Below are 6000 nucleotides of genomic sequence, written 5' to 3'. Positions count from 1 at the left end.
GAAAACTAAGCCAGCCATCCCGCAATGGAGACTCCAGACATTGTCTTGCGGAGGTAGACAAAGTTGGAACAGAAACGAAGGAAGCGCGCACGGCCCCTGAGTCTTCATGGAGGACTGTGACTTCCAAAAGGAGACCACAGCCATCACGGAAGGGGAAGATGGTCGCTGAGAATGGTAAGGAGCCGCCCTCTTACGCCAAAGTGGCAAGGAAGCACAACAGAGACGAGCTAACTTATGCAGTCACCAATATCGGTTGTACATTCGGTAGGATTCCACCAGATCATCGGTCCTAAGGGGAGGATCTGGTTAACGATCGGATTTTTGAACATATGTGGAACTCTGTAGAGGGTCCACATACAAATAATGTGCTGCGAGTTTAGAGTGGGCATCTTTACGCTGCGTTTTGCGTCGGCGGAATGTATTGATACCGTCAAACAGCTCGTCAGAGGTATCCACGCTCCCTGGGAGGGCGCAAAGCTCGACCTGGTGAGAAAGATGGGTATACCTCAGCTCAGAAAGGCTACGGCCTTCATCAAGGGATGGGGCAGTAAATTTGCAACGGAACGCATGCTGGGATTCTTGGGCAAGCAAAACTAAGGTTTGGTCGCGGAGAAGTGGGAGGTCTTCCGCAGAGAGGAGAAGGGGGAAGGAACTCTCTTTGTGGTTTTAATTATGCGTCATCAGGCCGTACAGTGGCAGGTGACTCAACACCGCCCAACAAACAGGGGACCGACAACGAGACAATCACGGCATCTCTCAATATTGAAAAGACTAGGAGAAGCAATGATCCTTATACTAAAATATCAGGCAGTGCAGTGGCGAGGGACCCAACACAGTCTAACAAACAGGAACCCGACGACGGACCCATCTCCGACTTAAAGATTCGGAATACTGGGATAGGTAAAGATTCTAATATTGAAAGATTAGGCTGCGCAGCCACAGGAGACTCAATGCAACACAACGAACAGGGAGCCGATGATGGTACCATCACCTACTCCCAAGAAGCCCATTCACTTAAGATTTGGAAGGCTAAGATAGGCAAAGATCCTAGTATTGAAACACCAGGCAGTACAGGGAATGGAAACCCAATACAGCTTAACGAACAGGTACCCGACGACGGAACCATTACCGACTTTATAAAAAGTCGGAAAACTAGACTAGGCAATGAACCTAAAATGATGACATCAGGCAGTGTAGTGACAGGAAAGTCAATGCAGTCTAAGGAACAGGGAGCAGAAGATGAGATCATCACCGACTCCCAAGATGCCCATTTACTGGAGGACCAATGATTGAGGTAATCCAGATAAACCTCCACCGGAACGAGACTGCTACACACGCTCTAATGGAGAAAATCAGCAAGGGCAAGATTCATATTGCCTTAATTCAGGAGCCATGGACGACCCGGAACAAAGTCTCTGGACTGAACCATATCAGCTACCAGTTATTCTATGATAACACTGGTACTCGGCCGAGGACCTGCGTTGTTTTTCATAAAAATTTTAATTATATACTTTCCCCAGAGTTGTCAACGTCGGATGCAACAGTGGTGAGACAGGGAGACGGTGGAGCACACCTGGCATCACTTTATCTGCCTTTCAACTCTCCGACACCGCCACCCACGTCGGAGCTGCAACGGCTGGTGAGGAAAGCAAAACAGAAAGGAAACGAAGTACTAATAGGGTGCGATGCGAACTCTCACCACATTTCGTGGGGTAGTACCAACACTAATAAGCGGGGCCAAGCAGAGTTCTTGAATACTAACGACCTAATAACACTTAATATTGGTAACACCGCTACCTTTGTAAAAAGGATTAGGGAGGAGGTATGAGATGTGACGATATGTTCGGCAAATCTGATCGGTGAGGTTCAGGATTGGAGGGTCACCATGGAACACTCTTTCTCTGACCATCGCTACATTAGGTTTAGAATAGCACGGCCAGCGCCGAATCCGATAAGCTTCCAGAATAAGTTGAAACCAAACTGGACAAAAATCGGAAAGCTACTCAGAACAAGACTTGGGCAAGATAATTTAGATTGTCCAAACATAGAAGAGATTGACGAAAATGCCAACAGGATTACGACTACACTGGTGGGATCCTTCGAAAATAGTTGTCCTCTTTGGGAAAGGATGTGTATTACACACGGCTCAAGGAATACAATAACATTACCAGAGCGGCAAAACGTGCCCCCTGGAAGCTTTTCTACGAACAAGTCGATAGCGTTAATGACGCCGCCAAGATAAAAAAGTTTCTCTCAAAAACCCATGTCCAAACTGAAACTTTAGTAGACGACATGGGAGTCAGAGCAGAGACAACGGAGGACATGTTGAGGCTTTTGATGAAAACCCATTTTCCACAGGATACGAAGGGACTCACGGAGACACCAGAATCTTGGAATAATGACGTTGATCGAAGGTTTATAATAACGGAATTTATGGTGAAGGAATCCTTGAGGAGCTTCAAACCATTTAAGTCAGACGGACCTGATGGAATATTTCCGGCGGTACTACAGAAAGAGGCAGACTATCTGGCGCTTCGTCTGGCCAAAATTTTCACATCGGGCATAGGACTTCATACACTCCGAAAGCCTGGCAGGAAGCAAGGGTGGTGTTTATACCCAAGCCCGGCAAGGCAAGTTATGCGACACCAAAGGCCTACAGACCCATAAGCCTTACGTCCTTTCTACTCAAAACCATGGACACCATGATTAAGAGTAGTGTATAAAATAGAAGAATCCTTCGATGTCAAAACGTACACACTGGCGGTATGCATTGACATCGAGGAGGCTCTTAACAATGTGCGGACCGACAGTCGAGGACGAAGCACTGATGCCAGCGGCACACTCTTGAGTTGACGGAACCCTAGTATTGATCATCTAGAAGATGATGTTACACAGAAGGATTAAAGCTAGAGGACAGAGTGGGCCTGGGATCTACATTATGAACTCAGGGACTGAGATCTGTTTTAGACTGCCTGACCGTAATACGGTCCTGCAGGCGGGGTTCCGGGCGATCACGGAATGCGTGAAGTGGGGTGGTGCTAACGCGATGGTGCTACATCCGCATCGTTTGGGTGCCGGACCATAACGGAGTAAGGGGGAATGAAAGAGCAGACGATTTTGCGGCGAAGGCCAGAAGACTGCCGTCAATAAACTTGGTTAACTCGAAGAATTTCGGGTCGACGCAGTCCGAGTTAAGGACGTGGCCCACAAATGCGCATACAACCCTGTGGAACAGCGAAACGGTCGATAGGACGTCGAATATTCTATGGGGGGGATCCAGCTCGTGAGAAGACGAGGCTATTACTGACAGGAAGTAAGAAGGAGGTCAGTATAGCTCTTGGTATCATGACAGGAGACATAGGACAACAAGCTCACTTATGTAAAATCCGTGCGTCAAGTGATAGCATGCATGACATAATTAACAGTTAGTGTACCGTAAACAGCTGAGTACAATGTTTTCTCGCGAAGTGCACTATCTGTCAACGAGTTTTGGTTGTGTGTGTGTATTATAGTTAAGAAACATGCCATACACAAACAACGAAAATGACGAGTTGCATTAGCCATTGATTTTGACAGATAGTGCACTCAATATTTTGTTGTTGGGCAACTGCCACTACCTGTAAATGAATATATCTTGATAGCATGTGTAGGGCATGTGGGGAAGACGATGAAACGTTGGATACCGTCACTTAGGTGGGGACACAATGCCAGACATGATCCAACTTAGGGGCGTGGCATGGTAAAAAATTAAGGATTTTGTAAGTCCCTCGAAATTCCTTACTTAGATTTTCTTCTTCGAGATTACTTTTAATAATTAGAGCGCACTACAAGCCGATTACTGGCTTAGTTGCATCCCATAGTGGCTTAGGGAGGATTAATTTCAACCTAACCTCCCATTGCCCGTTTTTAGGTTTTGTCTATAAAGAGCAAACGAGCAAAAAAATTGACAATTGCGAACCATGGTCGATGGAATACAAAATTTTGGCCCAGCGGTATTTCATTTGTTAGTATTAGTTTTGGTCAGCGGGCAACCCCTCGGCTCCTGCTGCCTTTTTGTTCTTTTGTCGGGTCACTGCTACTTGGACCTCATTCTGACTAGGAGGCAAACATTCTATACCATCATCAAGGATTGGTTCTGCGGTATCCTCTTCGCCGCCAACGTCGGACACTAGCAGTAGGGTAAAATGTTCTTTCCATATCCTCAGTATGTTATCTGTGTCAGTTACCAGATTTCCTTCTTTGTCTCTGCAGGAGGATGTGCCTGCACCAAAGCCATCGGTTTGATGTTTACACGCTGAACTATTTAAGACCAGAGGCGACACGCTGATAAGGTGTATGCATCAGCTCATCTGCGCAATCTGGCTAGAAGAACGCATACCCGATGATTAGAACCTCAGCGTATTATATACCGTACACAAGAAAGGAGACAAGACGGAATGTGCCAACTACAGAGGAATAAGTCTCCTGCCTCCTGTGTGAAAGATTAAAGCCTTAAGTCAATGAGATAATTGGGCCCTATCAATGCGGCTTTAGACCTGGTAAATCCAACCTTGACCAGATATTCACACTGCGCCAAATCCTGGAAAAGACCCGAGAAGGACAAATCAACACCTACCATCTCTTTGTTGACTACCAAGCCGCCTTCGATACTGCTTTACGTTCAAAGGTATTTCAAGCCATGTCTAAGTTTGGTATCCCTGTAAAATGAATAAGACTCTGCAGGATGACACTTGCTGATACGCGTTCCTCAGTAAGAATAGGAAAGAATCTCTTCGAACTATTTAATACCATACTAGGTTTCAGACAAGGAGATAGCCTATCGTGTGATCTCTTTAATATCCTGTTGGAGAAGAGATGGTGGTGAATAGATATGGAACACTAATCATAAGAGAACACATGCTACACGCCTATGCCGACGACATCGATATCATAGGTCGGTCCCCGGAAGTATTGACTGCAGCCTTTGAAAGAATCGAAAGAGAGTCAGTGAAAATGGGTCTGGCAGTAAATAGAGATAAGACAAAATGGATGGTTTCAACTCCCAAAAAGCCTTACACAACCGAGCAGCTAAAGAAAATGGAGAAAGTTGGCAACGACAACTTTGACACAGTCAGTAACTTTATCTACCTCGACACCGCCGTTACCGAAACGAATGACACCAGTTTTGAGATTAAGCGAAGAATAATACTGGCAAACCGATGCTACTTTGGACTAAGTAAGCAGTTTAGAAACAAGGCCACCTCTCGACAGACGAATATTACACTATACAAGACACTGATACTACCCGTGCTGAGGCAGTGCTTGGAGTACTTGAGAGAATGGTTCTTCGTAAAATATATGGACCAGTTTGCGTTAATGGAGAATATAGGCGACGTATGAACCACGAGCTGTATGACGACGATAGCATAGTTACACGCTGATGCGTACAACGGATGCGTTGGCTAGGTCATGTTGTCAGAATGGATGAAGAAGCTCCAGCAAAGAAGTCTTTTGAAGGCAAACACGGTGGTACACGCAAACCGGCAAGACCAAAAGCCCGATGGAAAGATCAAGTTGTGGGAGACACCTCGAAACTTGGTGTCAGAGATTGTAGAATGAGCGCAGAAGATCGAGGCGCTTGGAACGCTATTCCACGTTCGGCTAGTGGAACAAATACTCTGTCATAGCCAATTAAACTAAGTAAAGTATTAGTTTTGTTTACCCAGAGCGGTTATATGCCCTCTTCAAACTATAAAACTCAATTTTTTCTCACACTAATAATTAATGTTGTTAATGTTTCAGTTTTTTTTCTAAATCTTTCTCCTTGCATTTTGTATATTATTGTAAAATTAATCACATAGTTACCCGCATAAGTTTCATCTCTGACCGTCGACTAGACATGCAGACCACTTGGTGCCGATGCCGACATCACCACCCTAATACTGATCATAACATACATTTGTTTTTTTTTTTTTTTTTTGAAAAGAGGAAGTGCTTCTTGCAATTGTTTAAATAAAGTTC

The sequence above is a fragment of the Stomoxys calcitrans genome, chromosome 4, assembly GCF_963082655.1.
Source record: "Stomoxys calcitrans chromosome 4, idStoCalc2.1, whole genome shotgun sequence".
Taxonomy (NCBI): Eukaryota; Metazoa; Arthropoda; class Insecta; order Diptera; family Muscidae; genus Stomoxys; species Stomoxys calcitrans.
The sequence above is the reverse complement of the archived record's forward strand: the minus strand, read 5'-3'. Positions refer to the sequence as shown.